Below are 22,778 nucleotides of genomic sequence, written 5' to 3'. Positions count from 1 at the left end.
AGTTCAAGGGGGAAGAAAGATGAGGTTAGACCTTGGTGTGGAAAGACTTCAACGTTATGCTAAGGAATTTGGACTTTATTTTTAGGCAAAAAAGAGCAAAAAGAGCGTAAAAGAATGCTGAGATTGAAGTAGTCATCTTCAGGAACATTAATTTGCTAGCAACATGAAAAATTAAATAAAATTGGAGGCTGAGGAGATCAGTTAGTGATGGGCAAGGATGAGGTTAATAAGGACCTGAACAAGAGCAGTGGCAATGGGAAGAAACATGGTGGCTGACGTAAGATATTCAGAAAGCCTCTCTACGATGAAATTATGTGAAATCAGTTTAATAAATGTCATATTCAAAGATAGACTATGCTTAACAAATTTGAAAGGACAATTCAGGGGAAGGGGGGGACTGTTGCAATAGGGAGCTCCCTGTGACCACAAGACCTGCAAGCATCTTAAGAGTTGGGCAAAGAGGTTTTCTTTTACAGAGAGGAGTGAACAAGGCTAGAAAGAACCCCAGGTGAGGCAATGTGGGATAAAAGGGTGGTGTGATGGGAGAATAAATCAGAAATGTCTTACCCTGAGGCCAGCCTCTTCTCAGGGAGCTGCCCTTCGGAGGGCTGCATGCTGGCTCAGGCTCAGGGTGGGCCAAAGTTCAGGGTCCTGGGGGAAGGAAAGAAGCTTAACCAAAGTTTGGTTAATAGTTTGTTCCTATTAATCAGTAGGGACAAAATAGTTCAGCTAGTCATTTATGTGACAAGGAACGGGAATTTGGAGGGTCCATATCTGGCACTGTCAAAGGTCAACAAGGCAGGCTCTTACCTAAGTTATATGGGTGTTGTCACGAAATAACCAATAACTATTCTTTTTTTTTTTTTAAGATTTTATTTTTTTCCTTTTTCTCCCCAAAGACCCCCGGTACATAGTTGTGTATTTTTAGTTGTGGGTCCTTCTAGTTGTGGCATGTGGGATGCTCCCTCAGCATGGCTTGATGAGCGGTGCCATGTCCATGCCCAGGATTCGAACAGGCGAAACCCCGGGCCCCCGCAGTGGAGCACGCGAACTTAACCATTCGGCCACAGGGCCGGCCCCCCCAATAACTATTCTATAGATAAGAGAAATAACGTGAGTTTTACTTGAGCCAGAGTAAACCTGGGAAGGGCTTTTCCAGAACGGAAGAAAGCGTTCCTGAGAAGTATGGTTTTCAGTACACTCATATCTTTTTAGAACAAAGAATATACATCAAACACACCCAGGATACATTTTCAAAGTTTCAAAGGTATTTAGTTGCAAATTAGCAGGTGAACGTGACCCTGATGTCAGGAAAGGGACTAATACAGATGTTACCAATAGGGCATTACCAATAGGGCGTGGGAGGGGAAGGATCCGTTGTTATCTTAAGAGAGTACGTTCTTTAATGATTAAAGCGGATGTACAATGTATGTTTGATAGGCCATAAGTCAGGCTTCTTTAGTTTAAGCCAAATCAGTTTTGAACCTGAATAGTTACCCCATATACCTCAATATGAAAAATCTCTTGTCATGGGGGAAGGCTGGTTATTTTCACAAAACTAAGCTATCTTCACAAAAGGGTGAGGGGATTTCTTAACCTTCGATAAAGTTCAACATTGTCAAATAAAATAAGGAGCCATTACTTTATACTCAGATTCCAACTGAGAAGTAAAAGTATTAGTATTCTTTGGATGTCAAGCCCAAACCTATTTAATCCCAACACTTAGGCATAGTCATCCACTGACACACCCAAATCCTGTATCAGAACAAAGCCTACAGTATTTTAAAATTTATTTGGAGCATAGTCATTCCATTGTTTCCCAAGCTGTTCTTATTACAGTTTAATGCCCTGGGCTAGTCACTAGGAATAGAAGTGGTTTCCAGATGTTAAAATTGTTTCTGAAAGCTCAACTGCAACTGGAAGATCGTAGGCTTTGAAGCTGTAGGCGGAACACTGTAGTTTTAATGTTGCTAGGTCAGAATAGCAAGGAGAGTTGGCATGAAGCAACCTTAGATTTTTTCAATGTGAGGCTAGGAAAAGCTGATATTTTAACCATGGAGTCAAGAGACAGATACCACAGCCACTGACAAAGATTCTCGCCTTGAGCGAGCCTAAATCAGGCTCCCTGAGCCCTCTTCTCAACTAGGCCCTGACCTTGGGCTCTGTCCTGGGCTGCTTAGTCCAGTTTTAGCAAGAATCCTGCTGAGTCAGTTTTGTGAAAAGCCCCACCCTTGGGATCTGATTACCCTCGATATCAGATCAAACTCCTCATCCTGCATCCTTGATATCTTATCACTCTGGCCTGCCTTCAGCAAGAATCTGTTGAATCAATCTAGTAAGAATCCCCCTTACCTCTGACATTTCCTCTTAGCAATTTTCCATGCAAAGACTTCTACCCTGCTCCTTGGCTATAAATCCCCACTAGTCCTTGTTGTATTCAGAGTTGAGCCCACTCTCTGTCTCCTACTTCAAAACCCTCTTGAATGAAACTGCAGTGGTCTCTCTTGAATGAAATCTTCCTTGCTGTCTTTAACAAGTGTCATGAACATTTTTTCTTGAACACCACAAAGAAGTTCATGTAAATATCTTGAAGTGGGATATCACTTCAAAAGCAGGTCTCTATTGCTTTTTTCTTTTTCTTTTTCATATTGTTTTGACTGATTGATGAATAAAATTATTTAGTTTCATGTATAAATTATGAGTGCTATAAATCCATACCGTTGCTACTTAGTACCCGAGGAGAACAGAACAATCCTTTGACTTCATGATTTCTATTTTTTCTATCTTTTTACATTAATTTTGCAACTGTAGGGGTCTGGAATTGGCCAGGCCAACATATGTCTCTTTGGCATGATTATTTGAGGCTGATTGCTTTTGATAAACTGGGAAAGGGAAGGAGGCTCTGAGGAATGGAACTTGCCCTTTGTTAGGACACATTTACATTTGTAAGGTAAATCTCTATCTGTAAAAGGTGCCTCCCTCTCTGTACCAGGAAGAAGAAAGGAGATGACCTTCTCTCTAGAAACTCTTAATCAATGCCAAAGGCAAGGACTTAAATCTGCATTTTATTGTGCTAGTCTGGTAACCTCCTGTAACTGACTTCCCTCCTCCTCCCAACGTTGGCATTTCTTTAAGGCTTAAGCATCTTTCCTTAGGCTAGGAACTGATTGCTGCACTCACCTGTGACCACCCAGCTCAAGACAATAGACTTGTCTCCTGCTGCGCCCTCCGAGATAGCAGACCACTACCTGCTGTGTCCATCAAGCGCTGTGCCGATAGGGCAATCTTGTGACTATTGTGGGAGGGACATTTCAATCACATGTGAAACACCCTGTTTGGGGGTATATAACCACTCTGTGCACCCCACTTCTTCGGTGCCCTTTCTTCCTTCGGGAAGAAAGGCCCCGGGCCATGGTTCCTCATAAAGCTTTGTTTAACTTTCTCTTGCTATTCTGTCTCATGTGAATTTAATTCATTCTCTGGCCAGACGAACCCACATTGGATAGAGGAAATGTCTTCCTCCCCATTGATGTGGATTAAGGCTGCCCCAGCTAGAGAAGCCCAAGGTGACCTGGCCTACATGCCAAACTATACGACCCAGTGGACTTTTTTATGGTATGAATTAGGACCGCCCCAGGGAGAGAAGCCCAGGGCATCCTCACCTACATGCCGATCTACATGGCCAGATTCGTATCTAAAGTTATATGACCGCACAATAACCAGACCCCATCTGCACTGAAATCATTTAATGACTTTTTACATCATCTTTTCTTTTCTCCAGTAAAAATAAGTCACGTACCCATGCCTTATAAAATTAGCCCTAACCCTCAACTCAGGGCAGCAGCAGGAGCTCTGACTGCCCGTGGGTCCTGTCCCCACGCACCAGCTCTGCCTGCCCATGGGTCCTGTCCCCATGCCAGCGGGGGCAGCAGCAGCTGCTCTGCCTGCCCATGGGCCCTGTCCCCATGCCAGCGGGGGCAGCAGAAGTGGCGGCAGCAGAAGCTCTGACTGCCCATGGGTCCTGTCCCCATGCTATTCCACACTATTCTCTAAATAAAAGAGCACTACTGCCAGATCTTGAGAGTCTAAGAAATCTTTCTTTCGACTCCTCGGCTCACCGACCCCGCATCACCCATCACAACTAATTTCAGCCACTTCAGATTTTCAAAAGTAGGAGCATTTTCATCCAAAAATATATTTAATTGAAAAAGAAGTTAAATGAAATACTCTTATACTGAGTTATCAAGAATACCAGAATATCAAAAAAATAATGTTACTTCCTAGTTTACATAGTACATTTCTATAAAACTGATTTTCATATATATATCATTTCATTTGACCCTTAAAATGGTACTGTGATGAATTATTATCACCATTTTGTAGTTGAGGCAATTTAGAAAGCAGCAGAGCTGGAATGAGAATTAAGTCTGCTGGATATTGGTGGAGTACTGTTTTCCTTCTACTGCACTGCCCTACATAGTACATAGCCAGGAAAATATTCTGTGTAGGACTCCAAGTAGATAACAATGTAAAGAATGGTAGTGTAGGTGAAAACATCTACTTTGAATATATCTGCCTTGCCTACATTCTTTAACTGGTTCATCTTCTACATAATTCAGATATCTCCATTTACAGAGGAATAATATTTGTATCTACAAATGTATACATTCCTCTTGTCAGTGCAAAATAACCAATAACTGTTCCATAGATAAGAGAGATAGGTGAGTTTTACTTGAGCCAGAGTGAGGATTATAACCCGGGAAGGCCTTTCCCAGAAAGGAAGAAAGCATTCAGAGAAGCAGGGTTTTCAGCACAGTCTTATAGTTTTTTAGAACAAAGAATATACGTTAAACACACCCAGGATTCGTATTCATCAAAGTTTCAAAGAAGTATTCAGTTGCAAATTAGCAGGTCAGCATGACCCCGAAATTGGGAAAGGGAACTTATTTTAGGAGTACTAATATGGGCATTTCCGATAGGGCGTTTCACTGGGGCTTTGTAAGGGGGCAGTATTCATTCTTATTTTCATGGTTAAACCAGATGCATGTTAGGCAACAAATCAGGCTTTTTTTAGTCAAGTCAAATCAGTTTTGAATCAGAAGAGTTACCCTATATACCCCAATATGTGAAACTCTCTTGTCATCTAGATAAATGGCACTCCTGAAGAGTTTTTAAGTATATTAACAGAAATGGATTGAATGAATGTTTGGGGCTATACACCATAACTTAATTTACTATTTATTATTTCAGGAACTCCAGAGCTGATATAGTTTCTAGATGTACCATTCTGTGAAATAATATTTCAGACTAACAAAACCTTGATAACCAAAATCAGAAAAGGACAGTATAAGAAAGGAAAATTATTGGCTACTTGCACTCATGAAATGAGATGTGGATATTTTAAACAAAACATGAGCAAATCAAATCCAATAGTGTGTTAAAAATGCTAGCACATTGGATTTATCCCAGGAGCACAAAGGTGATTTAATAGTAGACAATTGATTAATGTAATTTACCACATTAATGATTGATTCTAAGGAGAAAAACATATGATCATCTCAGTAGATGAAGGATAAACATTCAATAAAATTCAACATCCACTCACAAAAAAATCTTCATAAAAATTAAGAATACGGGGTTGGCCCCATGGCCAAATAGTTAAGTTCACATGCTCTGCTTTGGCGGCCCAGGGTTTCTCTGGTTTGGATCCTGGCGCAGACATGGCACAGCTCGTCAGGTCACGCTGAGGTGGCATGCTACATGCTACAACAACAAGGACCCACAACTAAAGTGTACAACTATGTACTGGGGGGATTTGGGGAGAAAAAGCAGAAAAAAAAAAAGATTGGCGACAGTTGTTAGCTCAGGTGCCAATCTTAAAAAAAAAAAAGAATACAATGGAACTTCCTTAATCTGATAAAAGTTATCTGCCAAAAACCTATACCAAACATTTTACTTAATAGTGAAATACTGGACATTTCCTTTACAATCAGGAACAAGTTAAAAATCTCCATTTTACTACTTCTCTTCAACTTTACATTGGAAATCCTAGTTGCTTCAGTAAGAAAAAGATGGGGATGGAAGAAACAAAACTGTCACTATTTGTAGATGATAAAATTGTGTACATTTAAAAAATCTAGAAATAAATTATTAAAATTAATAACAGAAATTGTCAAGATTTTATAAAAATAAATATACAAAAGTCAATTGCAATTCAACACCAAACATCAGAATATGTAATTTTTTTTTAAGATTTTATTTTTTCCTTTTTCTCCCCAAAGCCCCCAGGTACATAGTTGTGTATTCTTAGTTGTGGGTCCTTCTAGTTGTGGTATGTGGGACGCCACCTCAGCGTGGCTCGATGAGCGGTGCCATGTCTGCACCTAGGATTTGAACTGATGAAAACTTGGGCCGCCTGCAGTGGAGCACGAGAACTTAACCACTCAGCCACGGGGCCAGCCCCTGGAATATGCAATTTTTTTAAAGATGCTATTTTCACTGGCAACAGAAAAAAACAAAAGTACCCAGGAATAAATTTAATAAAATATATACAATCCCTTTATGAAGAAAATTATAAAATGTTATGAAAGACATTATAGCCCTAAATAAATAAATGCGTCACGTTATTAGATAAGACTCTATTTGATAGTTTTAGTTCTCCTCAAATTTATGTGGAGATTCAATTCAATTAAAATTTAAAACTAGATAGTTTTTTTTAGTGGAACCTGATAACTAATTACAAATTTGTATGCAAGAAAAAGGACCAAGAATAGCCAAGTCACTCCTGAAGAATGAGCATAGAGTCAGACAACTTGACCTACCAGATGACAAGTCTTCTTCTAGAATTATTATAAGTAAGGCCAAGTACAATTGGCATGGACTTGTGCTTGTACACCAAGACCAGTGAAGCAGAACAAGGACCAAACAAACAAACGGAACAACCCTCAAGCATAACGATGGAGGAAAGAATGGGCATTCAATACATAAAGCTGAGGCCATTATTAATCTCTATGGGAAAGCAATGGATCACTACCTCATACCATAAACAAAAGAAAATTCCAGGGAGATTGAGACCTAAATGTGAAAGGCAAAACTATCAAACTTCTTAAATGATATGTAGGAAAATATCTTTATAATATTAGAGGTAAAGAAAGATTTCTTAAATTGAGTACAAAAAAAGCACAAACCATAGAAGAAAATACGGATGCATTCAATAGACTTAAATTAAGAACTTTTGTTTCTCAAAAGACACTAAAAAGGGGCCAGCCCCAGTAGCCAAGTGGTTAAGTTTGGTGCGCTCTGCTTCCGTGGCCTAGGTTCGGTTCCCAGATGCAGACCTACATCACTCGTCTGTCAGTGGCCATGCTATGGTGGCAGCTCACAAACAAAAAGAGGAAGATTGGCAACAGATGTTAGCTCAGGGTGAATCTTCCTCAGGAAAAAAAAAAAAAAAGATACCAAAAAGAATAATAAGCTGAGAAGATATTTGTGACACATAAAACCCACAAAAGATTAGTATCCAGAATAAATATTAGACTGTGAATTAATAAGAATAAGACAAACTAATACAAAAAATAGATGCAAGACACAAATAAGCATTTCACGAAAGAAGAAACCAAATGGCTCATAACCATAATAAAAATATGCTCAACTTCTTTAGTAATCATGGAAATGGAAATTTAACAGAGATAGGATTTCAAAACAAGCAAACTGGCAAAAATTTAAAGTTGGTTAATAGCAGGTGCTGGCCAGAGATATGTGCAGCAATCAGAACTCTGATACATTGCTGGTAGGAGTCTAAGTGGGTACAACCACTTCGGAAAATAAATTGGTATTTTCTAGGAAAAAAGAACACAAGCATACCCAACAACCCACTATTTCTACTCTTAGGTACACCTCAGGGAATCTCTTGCACATGTGCCCTAGGAGCTCATCCAAGAATGTTCATGGAAGCATTGTTTGTGATAGCAAAAAATGGGAAACGCAAATGTCCTTCAACAGTAAAACAGACAAATTGCTGTAATGTTCCCACAATGGAATAGTCTATGCAGCACTGAAAATGAATTAACTTCTACTTTACATATCAACATAGATGATTCTCAAAAACAAAATATTGAGGGAAAAATTCAGGTCACAGAAGAAAAACACGGTATGATTTCATTTGTATAGGGACCAAAGAAATGCAAACCAGAATAGTATATAGTGGTTGCCTCTCAGGCGATGGGAGAGGGGCAAAAAGTGGGCTTCCAAAGTGCCAGAGATTTTCTACTTCTTAATCTGGGGGTGAGTATATAGATGTTCCCTTTATTAGTATTTTCTAAATTGAGCAGATACATTTTGTAGCCTTCTGTATGCATAATACATTTCAAAATAAAAGAAATCAAAACAAAATTTAAAAAATTAGGGCCATCATGATGGAGTTGTGCTTCATTATGCCTAAGCAAAGGCTCTGGCACTTTTTCCCAGAGTTTATGGACTCCTGATATGCAGGCACCTGAGATTATAGTATTACCTGCATATTAATGTATTTACAGCATACATTTATAGTGTACCTATGGTCAAAGTTCTCTTTTATCTGCAAGTGGCCGAAACCCAACTCAAACTGTTTTTAACATGAAAGGACTTCTATTGTCTATGTAACTGGGAAATGCAAGATTGCTTCCAGCTTCAACCACAGCTGGATTCAGAGTCTCAAACAATGTCATTGGAATGCTGTCACACGCCCACTCTCAGCATTTTCTTCTCATTGTTTTTGGCTTTATTCTCTTACAGGCTTTCTCCAAATGGTGGCAAAGATGGCCATCTGCAGCTCTAGGCTTGTATTTTCCTTGTGGCTGAAGATCCCAGCAACAAAAGGGTGCTTTTGCTTCAACATTGTTGGCAAATGTCCCGAAGAGGACTGATTACCCCTGCTTGGTTCCTCCTCATGTCCAGTTCCTGCTGCTACAGGGGTGCAGTACCTAGGTAGGTCTGCACCACCTGTTTACTCCCAGGTGATGGTGGTGGTGGTGATGCATGTGGAAGTGTATGCCTGGTAGAGAAAGGATATGGAACTAGCCCTATCTGAACCACAAAAAATGGAGTCCTCACAAGAAAATGAGGAGGAAATGTCTACTGAGTAGAAAAATCCTATAACTATCACAGTTCACTACCAATGCTAAAGTGGCCTGTCATGTCCAGCATCTTGCATTTGTTGCTCACAAAAATAACTTCAGATCCTCAATATGCACTCACGTTTCAAATTCTTAACCTTTGGAATCATCTCCCAGAAATTACTAGCCTTCTTATGATATATGAAACATTTCAGTACATGGGTCTAGCAAGTACTCAACAATATATAGTTATATTATAACTATAACTAATTGTAGTTCACAGATCAGCTCTATTAATAGAATTTCTCAAGAAAGTCATGTATTGCAACAATACATAATGTAACATTTTACGGTTTATGCAAAATGATTCACAAATTTTCCTGATAATGGCTTCACAACTTCAACACCACTAGCTTTTTTCTTGGCTTTACTGCTTGCTGATACACTAATTACTTTACTTTCTCTATAGCAGATATTTTTGCACACAATACCAGACAGGTGCTAAGAATTTCTGACTAGATTTCAGAGCTCATTTAGAGACAGTTTTGTCCATCACCTCCTCAATTTTCTTCTCAGTTTCCATTTTGACTTATAACCTATTAAACTCTTATCCTCTACCTCCCATGTCACTCAGAGCCATTTGATTGTGTTTACAGAATTTGATCTCCAATACATGTTGTTGTTGAAGGCAGTGTGTATGGTGGTTGGGAGATAAGCTTTAGAGACAAATAGAGGTAGGTTCAATTTCTAGCTCTGTGACCTGCTGGCTATATGATCTTGGAATAGGTAACAATGCTTACCTCATAGGGATTTTGTGAAGAATAAATGAGGTTATTTATATAAAAAGCTTAACACAGTGCCTGGTATATAGGAAACATTTAATAAACTGTAGTTGTTATTGTTAATCCTCTTCCCTTTACCACGTGCTAAAATTGCTAATTCTTTTTTTTTCTTTGAAGTAGTCATTGTGGCTTTTAAGTTTTTGATTTCCTCACATCCCTTATGCTAGTTTCCTATCTTTTGGTCGAAGAAATAAAATTTATTTGGACAGGAAAGATCTTAAAAGAACTCAACACTTCACCCAAAGAAAAACTGGTTTAGAGAGTAAAATGAACTTGTTGAGTCAGTTTTGTTTAAAGTTAGTATTTAAAATTGGCAGTTATGAAGTACATGATACACAAAGAGACAACTTAAATTTTATTGTCTATAAAATACATGGACGATTAGAAACTTACAGCCCAGAGGAACCCTAGGTCAGATTCCCTTATCACTGTTGCTCTGTGTCTCATGACATTTTCATGAAAAGGAGAAAGGGTGAACAAAGGGATATTATAAAAATAAAGGAAACAAAAATTTTGAATATTTTATTGCCACGCTAATAAGTGAATAATGTTTTTAATTGGAGTTGAGCAAGGGTGTGGTGCCTGTGTAATGAACTTTCTGTATTGAATTGATTAGATAAGTGCTTTTAAGTTGAGAAAAACTGCTGCAAGTCTATATTATACCATGTTTATACTTTTTTTTCCAATAAATTTAAAGAGATATTCAGCTAAAGGTCCAGATATTACTGCAATATTCTTATTATCCTGAATCTATTATTAAAAGAGTTTTAGAAAACATTGCTGATGCCATTAACAAAAGAACACAGCAAGTGAAGGCTTCTTTTTATTTTTACCCTTTTTGCTATTTACGGTCACATTCTTGTGAGAGTTAATCATAATTAAAGATTTCCTATTAGTATTTCACATTTGTTGAGTATCACAAATTGGAATTTTTTGGATATTATTACAATATCCAAACATATGTTAGAAATTGTAAAGGATGAAAATTTTAGTCATATCTCTCATCAATGGTTTTGCTCCTAGTGGATTGAAAACAAACACAATTTTTATTTTTTAAATTATTTCATTGAGGTCATATTGATTTATAACATTGTGTAATTTCAGGTGTACATTGTTACATATCAGTTTCTGTATAGAGGGCATCGTATTCACTACCAATAGTCTAGTTTTTATCCATCAACGTGCATTTGTGGCCCTTTACCCCTTTTGCCCTCCCCTTACCCTCCTCCCTCCTGGTAACCACTAATCTGTTCTTCTTATCCGTGTGTTTACCTTCCACATACAGGTGAAATCATATGGTCTTTGCCTAAGAAACACTTTCGTAAAGTCATGCTTGTTCAAAGAACCTAATGTTTATTAGAGTAAGATTATGTCGCCGTGCGTATTAAAAATAACTGGGCTGAGATATTAACTGAATCTCATACCTATTCAAAGATTTATCCATTAAATGCTGATAAACTAGCTAGCCTCATCTCGGATTAGCCGAAAGCTAAGAGATTAATTCACTTCATCTGTCTCTTGCCAAGTATTTGTTTTCAATAATTTAGGACAAATGACCAAAGAAAGAGATACATGGCTTAAATAAGGATTAGAGTGGTGGAAATAGTTGTTTCATGTTTCAAAGAGCGCTTTCAGTCTCTTTTATTCTTTATAATTTAAGCTGCTTATTTTGTTTGACATATTTTTTCAATGACTGCTGTTGATAGCATCTCTTTGTTTCAGATATCTGCCTTTATTTTCTTTCACTGGCTTTGTTGGCTTAATTTCTTCTATAACTTTGGCCTTTCCTCACCCTGCACACCTACCTGAATTTTGATGCATTCTCCTTTATGTTGCTCACATAGGAAGGCTACTTTGTTTTTTTAATAGAAAATCTAGCCAACAACTTGTGGGCACTGGCGGGAGAAATATAGTTGCAATGACTCCATGGTTACATTCATTGTGCCTTCAGACCTCCTGGAAAGAGATTCCTTTGGTAAATGTCTCTGGTCTAATAGACCCTAAAGAATCTCTCTTTGGCATGTGTATGCGTGTGTGTGTGTCTCTCTTTTTTTTTTTGAGGAAGATTAGTCCTGAGCTAACTCCTGCCAATCCTCCTCTTTTTGCTGAGGAAGACTGGCCCTTGGCTAACATCTGTGCCCATCTTCCTCCACTTTATATGTGGGATACCTACCATAGCATGGCTTGCCAAGCGGTGCCATGTCCACACTCGGGATCTGAACCAGCGAAGCCTGGGCCGCCGAAGCGGAACATGCACACTTAACTGCTGCGCCACCGGCCCAGCCCCTCCATCTCTCTTTATATATTTACACATACATATGCCATATACAAAAATATATATCATAGAAGCAGAAATATAGATGTAAAATAAGATCTTCACACAACAAAAGCACACACATCTAATTAATGTTAGCCTCCTACTATAGAATATCATGTCAATTTAAATCACAGGTTAAAGAAAGTCTTGTCTCATAAAACGATCTGGGATGAATTTACTAGAAATGTCATCAGCACCACAATTCTTCCTGCACATCAGTTTCATTTCAATGTTTATGATTGAACGTGTCAAATGTCAAAATGGTCTGTTATATAATCATGAAAACTTATATTTATGATTTATGAATCTTATATATTAAAATATTTTTATATATTTAGGAATTTATATATTTTGTAATAAGTGAAAAATGCAGGGGATTTATCTATACATATGATTTCATCTATGTAAAAAAAGATTAGAAGGGGCCAGCCCCATGGCCATGCGGTTAGGTTCGTGCACTCTGCTTCAGTGGCCCAGGATTCCCTGGTTTGGATCCTGGGCGCTGACCTATACACCACTCATCAAGCCGTGCTGTGGTGGCATCCCACATGGAAGAGCTGGGGTGACCTACAGCCAGGATAGGCAGCTATGTGCTGGGGCTTTGCCAAGAAAAAACAACAAAAAAGAGGAAGATTGGCAACAGATGTTAGGTCAGATTAGAAGAAAATACATAAAATGATAAAAATGGTTGCTTCTGTGGGTTTTTTTTTTTTTTTTGAGGAAGATTAGCCCTGAGCTAACTGCTGCCAATCCCCCTCTTTTTGCTGAGGAAGACTGGCCCTGAGCTAACATCCATGCCCATCTTCCTCTACTTTTATATGTGGGATGCCTACTACAGCATGGCTTGCCAAGTGGTGTCATGTCTGCACCTGGGATCCGAACCGGCAAACCCTGGGCTACCAAAGCAGAGCACGCATACTTAACTGCTGAGCCACCGGGCAGGCCCTGCTTCTGTGGTATTTTTCCTTCACTTTATTTTCATGTTCCATTTTCAAATTCTCTATAATTATCTTTACAACTTGCAAAAATTAAATGACATTATTTTAGTGTATTCATAGAACTATATGGTGATTTTTAGTGTATAATGACTATTGTAAAGGTTAGCAGTCCAAATACAATAATCTAACATTTTATATCTAGCTGTGCATTTCAGTTTATTCCTTTTGAAAAAGAAAGTTTATCCCACAGGTTTCTCAAAATGTGAACAAAATGTACTAAATCAAAGTGTACCAACTTTAAAAAGAGTGGTCTCCAAACATTTTTGCACTTTATTTATTTCTACATTATGTGTGTGCATTACCGGCCCAATATTTCATGTACATTATGCAGTATGTAGACATTTTTAAGGATGAAATAAAAATATAAATAGATGTTTATTTAATCGTTTCTTCCCATATCCCAGTGGATTGTCTTGTGCAGCCCTGAAGGACAGACAGCAGACTTTGGAGATCATTGCCTTGGAAAAATAAAAAAGTCAAATAACTTAGGGCTTTATATTTATGTATATGCTGTGTTCCTTTCCATTATGTTTTTTAAAAAAAGATTTGAGAGTAAATAGTAGAAAGAAAATGAGAACTAGATTTTGCACGCCTTTGATGCTAGATTTTGAATTCATTTTTTTGAGGATTGTGTTTACTCTTCAGGTTCAAAATGTGGCATTCGCTGCTTAAATCACGTTTCATAGAATTTTATAGGAAAGGCTGGAAGTATCAATGAAACTGTCAGGCACAGCCCACAGACTGGAAGATGGGGGCAGAGCAAGGACCGGCCACGTCTCAGACCCTAACACAGTCTAGAGAGCTGCCAGACACTACTGGTTTGAGTTAGAGGAGCTTTTGGCGGCTGCTGCAGCCTTCCAGGACTTTCTTCCATGGTTCAAGGAATTCAAGCAGGAGCTCAGAAGATATTTCCAATCTCTGTAGCCTCCATTTTTCAGCAGACATATAGATAGGAGGATGGGAAATTAATATTGAGCCGTGTACAGTGGGGAGAAAATCTAATGTCCCTGACGAAAAGAAACCTTGTTCACTGACACAAGAAAATATTAAGAAGTAAGGTTTATCAACTAGCAAATTTATATTTAATGAACCGCTCGTGTTAGGTCAATAACCTAAACTGAAAGGATCAGGGAGGTAATAAACTGAAAGAAAAGCAATCCTTTTTTTGGTTTTTATTTTGAAAGTGTTTAGTTCAGGTTTGTAGCGTGAACAAATGGGTAGATTATCTCCAAATCAAAGTTAAGTGAGTAATCAACTACACCTTCACTTTTAGACTTTTAGTTAACATTATTTAAGAGAAGCAAAATTAGCTGATTTCATTTTTAGCTGTCCGCTCATTGCATATACAAATAAATAATGAAATAAGCAACACCTGACTAATCCCCGCATTTGTTCATCATTCTTTTATGTCCTCTAGTTGGCTATATTAGCATAATACTCCTTTTTTAAAGATTTATTGGGGGGAAAAAAGCTATCAACAACATTTTTTGGACAACTCAGGACACTAGAATGGACTATACTGTTAAATTCTTGGGCATAAATATGGTATTGTGTTACATGGAATACATGTGGAACTATTTAGCAGTGAAATGTCATGATGCCTGCAACTTACTTTCAAATGGTTCAGAAAGAGAGAGAGAGAAAAGCAAACTAGTAAAATGCTAACAAGTAGTGAATCCAGGTAAAGATTATATGTAGATTTACTATACTATTATTTCCCTTTCTGTGTAGATTTGAAATTAAAAGCTGGAGGAAAATGATGTAAACAAAAAGGTTTTTGCAGCCTACAAAAGTGTTTTTCCCCTTGAAGCCTTTCGTAAAGAAGCAATACCCATGGCTTTTAGAGGCTAAATAAAACCTATTTTAACTCTTGAATCATATTTTAATTTGGCTGAAATACAGGTTTATGACTGAATGCTAAGCTTCTGTCTGCCCAAAAAAGTTTAAAAGAAGGGCAATATAGGTAGCTCAAAACAAATTTGCCAAGTGAGATTCTCTGGCATCAACCAGGATAATGAAAATTGAGGAGACGGCTGTTATAGGTAGAAAATATGACAAAATCCGGGCATGTCTGGTCACAGATAAAACTGACATGTTAGTCTACACATTGGATTAATGACATATACCTGAAAGCTTGGAAGACTATTTTACAAGGAGCTCCTCTGTGTTTGTATCCAGGAGAGTCTAGTCAGAAAAATAGAAACCACTGTTTGGAAGAGAGAATTTAATGCAGGGAATTGGTTACACAGTTGATTGAACAGCTTATGCTAAGAAGCCAAAGGGCCAGCGAAGCAACTCAGAGCCGGCACAGCAGGAGGCTGCTCCCACCTCTAGGGCTATGGGACAGGGGAGGAGATGGTATCCTCGGAGCCCAGAAGCCGGAGCTGTCCAGGGGAGCTAGAGTCAGCTTGGGGCAGGCTGTCAGGTAGGAGCAGGAGCCCTGGAGGGAGGGAGGTTCCGTGGGAGCTTGGAGCTAAGAGCAGACAGCCACTGCCATGGGGGGCGGGGGGATCCCTGCCTTCTCCCTTCCTCCCCTCCTCTAACCTTCACCAGTGCTTCTCAATAAACAAACCTCTGGGGAAGTCAGAGGGCAAGGGGATTCAGGAAAAAGTAATTTCTTGTAATAAAAAATAGGGAAAGGGCAAGGAACGGATCTGAGAGCAAATGGCTAGAGAAGACCTAGTTGCCTGAGGGTAGCACATCACCCCTGTGAGATGGAAACAGCTGTTGGGACAGCTGGTGTAAACTGGGGAGGAGTTTCTTTGCTATTGTCTGGTTAAGTATCACACTATACTCAGTTATCCCCTGGCAAGGAGACGTGCAATATTACAGAAGCATAGATTTAGCAGTGGTGAAAAGCTCCATTACTTACTGTCTTCTAGACGGACCATTCTCCAGATAGGGAAGAAATTCTAGGACAATGTTCTTTAAACTTTTCAATCTGTAGACCACTTCAGGGGAAGAAAAGGGAAATAAAAATTCTTGCATTTTACCTATCCTACGTGCCTCCACTTCCCTCTGTAAAGAAAACTCTGGGGAGAGAGGGACAAAAATGCCCTTTGACCTCCTTCTTTCTCAGCTAGATCACCTTATGATACTAGAAGCAAGTGAATGGGGACGCGTTTGAAGGTTGGTGGTAGAATGGAGGGAGAGGTCAATAAAATGGGAGAGACAACAAGATCTAGTTGGCTGTAAGTGATGCGTCCTCGCTTAGAAAGTCATCATGAAATGCAGAGTCTAAACTAAAGATCACAGAAAAGCAGAGACGTTTTATTCAGCTTGAACAATTTTTTAAAAAAAATTTTAAGTTATGGGGGCCAGCCTGGTGGCGCAGTGGTTAAGTGTGCATGTCCCGCTTCAGGGGTTTAGGGTTTCCCGGTTCGGATCCCAGGTGCGGACACAGGATCGCTCGTCAAGCCATGCCGTGGCAGGCGTACCACATATAAAGCAGAGGAAGATGGGCATGGATGTTAGCTCAGGGCCAGTCTTCCTCAGCAAAAAGAAGAGAATTGGTGGCAGATGTTAGCTCAGGGCTAATCTTCCTCAAAAAAAAAAATTTGTTATTTGACATTAAAAATGGAGAATTTCATAAAAAATATAAATTCCAGCTTCTGTTATAAATTGGGATGCTTTGGCCACACTGGGCCCTCACTCCTGCACGGCAACGTTCACTGGAGCAGGCCCTTTGCGGTTCTCTGCGTCTCAGCTGTCCCTGGCTCAGTCATATACGTCACTTGCCTGGCCTCTGTAAGCAAATAATCCTCTCTTCTCTCTTCTCTTCATTCTATACTGGTTATGGATTCGCACCAGCTATCATGCCTATACTCTATCCTTTCATATTGAATCAGCTTCTGTAACGCTTAGAGTCTACCTGTTAAGTCAGTAGTTGAATCAGTGAAACCTCAGCCCAGGAATTCGAGTAAATACTCCCCTGATGCATCACTTCGAATCCTTTGTGAAAGGAGGGATAGATGACAGTGATTGTGAGATGATGCACAAACACAGCTTTGCCTACAACTAGAAGAGTGTGCATTAACTTGAAATAAAATTAGGCTGTAAGACCAAAATAATAAAAACCCCTAAAATAAAAGGCAAATGTCCAGTAACAAATGTAGCCAGCTGAAGTTAAGTCCTCACGCTGGACGCTGACTGTGAGTTTTTCCCTTTTGTAGCACATACCCAGACACCACTTGTTTGATGCCTTGCACTCTTGCCAGACCACAAGCTCCTGATGGCACGGATTCTGTCAATCTTTCATATGCCATATTCTAAAGTGGGTAGCAAAGAGGTTCACTGGTTTAACAAATAGACGAAAACATATCAGGAAACTTTTTGCTCAATTGCTGCTAGAGCAAAGCTATGGTAATCAAACATAAAATTACTTTTCAGATTCCTAGCAACCAGGACCAAGAGAGAAGCAGCCAAGGTTCTTGGCTTGTGGCCTGTCTACATTCTAGCATTAGCCTCCATCCCAGAAAGCAGTGTGGAAGAAACAAAGAAACACTCTGGCTAAGACAGTCACTCTGGATCCCCAAGTGTGAGTGTCTTGAGGAGTAGAGCACAGGGTCCACATCACTGCCTGGGTTTCAGGACAGGACTTTGGTCTCCTGGAACATAGTCACAGAGGAACTGATTTTCAGATGGGAACCTAGCTGATAAAGAACACAATACAAATCTTGCTAATTGCAATGATGGTTTACGAGGTGGCAGAATCCCATTACTAGGCCTGGCCAATAAGATTAAAACAGGACAAGTGTAACTTGTAGGAAATGACTTGAGCTAATGAACTAAACTTCCCACTTTCAGCATTGGCCTCAGAGTCTAGGGAAGGGTCAAGACTGCAGAGGCTGGACAACACTCTAAGAATAGGGAATCAGATGGGCCATTAAAAATCCTAGGGGTGGGGCCACCCCGTGGCTGAGTGGTTAAGTTCGCGTGCTCCGCTTCGAGGCCCAGGGTTTTGCCGGTTCGGATCCTGGGCTCGGACATGGAACCACTCATCAGGCCATGCTGAGGCAGTGTCCCACATGCCACAACTAGAAGGGCCCACAACTAAAACATACAACTATGTACTGAGGGGATTTGGGGAGAAAAAGCAAAAAAAGAAGAAGAAGAAGAAGATTGGCAACAGTTGATAGCTCAGGTGTCGGTCTTTAAAAAAAAAAGTCCTAGGGGTAATACTGAACTAGTTACTTCATCTCATGATGTGTCTTACTCTGCCATAGTGATATGAGAAAATGAAATAAACATAATAAAATAGTAGAGGGAAGACGAGACATTCTGCAAAAATGCTTTAAAACCCCAAGATCTTGATGTAAGTAATAGTGAAAAATACTCATAAAGTGCTCAGTAAAGCTAGACTCCCCTACACCATGTATGCTTGAATGCTGTGCTATACATTCATGGGCTTCCTGTGGTGGCACACTAATCCTCAGTAATTACTGAGTATTTTCAAGAATCTCTTGCAAATTAAAAAAAAAAAAAATTTCTCGTAAATTTCTCCATTGAAGCTTTCATTGAAAATATGTAGGTTTTTTTTTAGCTGACCAGTGTAAAATATTCAAACAAGTGAAAAATGAATTCACCAGAAAACAGGTGCTAGAAACAGAACCACAGATAAATGGAAACCTGATATAAGACAGAGGTGGCCTGGCAGATCAATAAAGAAATACAAACCAAATGGAAAGTGGGCAAATGATATGATTAGATATTTCACAGAAGGGGGAGCCTGCAGGGCCAATAAACATATGGAAAGATTTTTAACCTCATTAGTCATCAGAGAAATACAAGCTAAAGCCAGTGACATAGAATGCCACACCTATTAAAAATTTGTCAATTACTGACGTTAGTGTGGAAGTGGAGACAGAAACCCTCATATGCTCCTGAGGGACTGTACATTTGATAATGACTTTGGATAACAATTTAGTATTGTCTTATACCATTTCATTAGAAAATATCATTTCTAATGATCCAGCAATTCCACTCCTAGATATTTACCATAGGGAAACATTTTTACGTACACCAGTAGTCACACGCAGGAGTTTCTCAGCTGCACTGTTCATAATAGCAAAAAGCTGGAAACATCATCATCAAAGAATAGAACTGTGGTGTATGCAAACAATGGAATACTATGCAGCAGTGGAAAAGGATGGGTTACAGCTACAGGCATGAATATGGACGAGAATCTCAAAAAAACTGAGTGGGGAAAAAAGCTATCCCAGAAAAATACTTGGAGTATGATTCCATTCTATAAAGGTCAAGGACAGGCAAAACGAAAAATATGTAACACAGGAAGACACCCATAGGCAACAAAAATATTTAAAAAGTTAAAAAACTGATGTGAATTGTTCTTTAACCTATACATACTTGTTGTATTTCACTCTTGCATTTACGATATATTTTACAGTTATCGAGTAAAACAGAAAGTACCCATCCAGTTCTATATTCTGTGAGCATAGGCATTACTCCCTTGCTCCTGGGCTCTGCTTCACATCATTACGAGACTAGCCTTCCAAACAGTTTACAGAACAAGTGGATCCCTGCTCAGAGAGCATCAAGGCTTCCTGTTCACCACAGCATGAAGTGCAATCACTCCGGGTAAGAGGATTCAGGGCCCTTCCCCGTTTGACTCCAGCTGGCCCTTCTCGTCTAGTTTTCTACCACGGCATTTGCGGTAGCCACATTGATTCACTCGCTCACACCCAAACACACTATGAGTTTCCTCACTTCTTGTCTTTGCTTCTGCCATTCTTACTCCTTGTCAGTTTTAATTCTAAAAACTGCACTTCTCATCATCATCAAGCTACCTGCCAGCAATAGCTATTTTGCATGTTATAAAAAGCAAGATTGTCATCTCTAAAGCAACAGACTTCAGTTTTCAATGAAAAGTGCAGACACCAATGCATTTGCCTGTGATTAACTGTGATTATCCTTTTGACAGAAGAAGCTTTTGTTTGAGCTAGCGCATCTTGTTTTTGCAATATGATTATACAATTAGAGATCCTGACCACTCACAGAACTCTTAGAACTACAACAAAATTCTTAATGCTTTGTATTTGGATGACATGCTGTGGGTAACAGCCATTCAGGTGATTATCAAGTATCACTAGAAGATGTTTCCCTCATTTTACAGTTTAGGAAACTCATGACAAGAGAAAAGGTTTTAATCAATAAAATAGCATAGGGGCTGGCCCTGTGGCCGAGTGGTTAAGTTCACACCCTTTGCTTCCACGGCCCAGGGTTTCACCGGTTCGAATCCTGGGTGCAGACGTGGCACCACTCATCAAGCCATGCTGAGGTGGCGTCCCACATGCTACACCTAAAAGGACCTACAAAAAATACACAACTATGTACCGGGGGGCTTTGCCAGAAAAAGGAAAAATAAAATATTTAAAAAAAATAGCATAATTTGGTAGGTAGGTTTAAGTTGTTGCCTTTGTAGTAGAAATAAAAATGGCAAAAATAATAATATCCTGAACATAAAAGACTATCAGGTTCTGAGTCTCTCCTGTTACCTGTTATTTGTGGAAAAGTTTGCTAAATAAAGATGGATTTACTCAAAAACATTTGCTGACCACCAGCCAACATGCAAGGCAACACGTTAGGCACTGACAGAATTACAAAGATTAATAATATGACACGGTTGGTGTCTCCAAGAAGCTTACCAGGTAGGAGGGGGGATCAGTATTTCAGATCAGGTACTATAATAGCTGTTGTATGTGGACCTAAGACTAGACATTGTGTTCTCAGTTAACACACTAAAAAGAGTACCTAGCACTTTTCCTTTACCATTAAAAGTACTGAGCAAACTGGTAAGCACACCAAAGAGGAGGGAACGCGCTGAACCAGATCAGCGTCTTGTTTTTTATTTAAATAGCATCTTAGTTCACTGGAAGTTTTAAGTAAATGTTTATTACAATGCTTATTCCTCTCAATTAAGATGATAGCAGGTGATTAATGAGTTCCATATCACAACTAAAATGAAAATTACCACTGTCCTGATAAACAGGAATGTCCAGATGTTATCAACTCTGAAACTTGCAACAAGTCAGAGAAATGACTGCACAAACCCTTAGGCAATGACAATCATTTGTAAATGCGTCTGCTTCTAGGTTAGCCCAGGTACAGCTCTGAACTATCAGGATGGTCTTAGTTCAATGGACAGCGGCACATGTGCCTTTGAATTGAAGTAACTTTTGCTGTGAAGAGTACACATTTCTCAGCATAGATCTTCTCTTTGTCGTTTAGTTTGAGTACTGTTATGAAAATGTCAGGTTGTACAGACTGGTAATATTGATGGCAAAATAATTAGTAATAAAGAGAGTTTTGCATTATGGATCCTTGGACGAGTTCAAAGAGAAAGAAATCAGAGGAGCGTTTTGTTGATAAATGATTCCACCTGCTGTCAAGTAGGCAGCCCTTTGAAGATCACCTAGGCGTAGGAATTTCCATGCCAAAGATTATTTTTATATATTTATATACACACACGACTTTTCCATAGACAAGCAAACTAAAATATATTAAGTTATTGAATTGTGGAGACTGTTAGAGATGATGTAGACTAGGATTTACAAGTCCCCCCCCTTTTTTTTTAACAATGGCACACTTCCTTTAAACAAAATTCTGTATGTAGCCTGATATATAAAACTAACAAAACAGAGCTGTTCTGGAAGTGAGCAAGAAATTCTCCTTTACCTAACAAATGTAGAAAATAAGTAAGCTACAGCATGAGGCTTTTGATGAGCAAGATGACTCACAGCTGAAAGAATTTGCACTTGACTGCTTTGACGGAGGACTTTGTCAGAACAGAGGACAGTCTTGCAATTCAGAACAAGAACCATGAGAACCCATATTTCCTATTACATTCCCAGAAAGCAAATTATTGCTAATAGAACATGTCCCAGTATGGTTAATATCTTCTACTTACAGTAGTCACACAAATTGGTATATGTAGTCTCAGGACCTCAAATTTGAAAGACTCAAAGAAAATAATTATAATTTTTAATTATTCATATTACTGTTCTGGTAATGGAGTAGTATGCACTGGACCAATCCTCTCACGATAACAGTCTTCAATCCTAGATAAAATATAATTAATTCTTGAAGGCACTGGAGAGTGGCCAAAAGCTGCTAGAAATAGAGAGAAATTGACCCTTAAAAGAAAGGGAAAGTCACTAGAATTTATCTGCAATTTTTTCTTTTTTTAAGGAAGATTAGCCCTGAGCTAACTACTGCCAATCCTCCTCTTTTTACTGAGGAAGACTGGCCCTGAGCTAACATCCATGCCCATCTTCCTCTACTTTATACATGGGACACCTACCACAGCATGGATTTTGCCAAGTGGCACCTTGTCTGCTCCTGGGATCTGAACTGGCAAACCCCGGGCTGCTGAGAAGTGGAACATGTGAACTTAACCGCGGCGCCACCGGACCAGCCCTATCTGCAATTTTTATGCCTTCTCTCCTGTGGGCACTCCCAAGTTCATGCTGAGTGCAGCAGCTAGAACTGAAGCAAAAAAGCTAGTCTTTGG

The 22,778-nt window shown here is 39.2% G+C and overlaps 1 long non-coding RNA gene across 1 annotated transcript in view; it reads right to left on the bottom strand.

Moving 5' to 3' along the window:
- Nucleotides 1-551: 551 nt before the first annotated feature.
- The window catches only part of LOC124233788 (uncharacterized), a 62,515-nt gene continuing 40,288 nt past the window's right edge, over nt 552-22,778 (bottom strand). Inside the window, exon 3 of the long non-coding RNA XR_006887142.1 lies at nt 552-651. This is a non-coding gene — a long non-coding RNA (uncharacterized LOC124233788). The remainder of the gene's footprint in view (nt 652-22,778) is intronic.

This window comes from Equus quagga, unplaced genomic scaffold (assembly GCF_021613505.1).
Source record: "Equus quagga isolate Etosha38 unplaced genomic scaffold, UCLA_HA_Equagga_1.0 226_RagTag, whole genome shotgun sequence".
NCBI lineage: Eukaryota > Metazoa > Chordata > Mammalia > Perissodactyla > Equidae > Equus > Equus quagga.
This window is presented reverse-complemented; position numbering and strand designations above follow the sequence as displayed.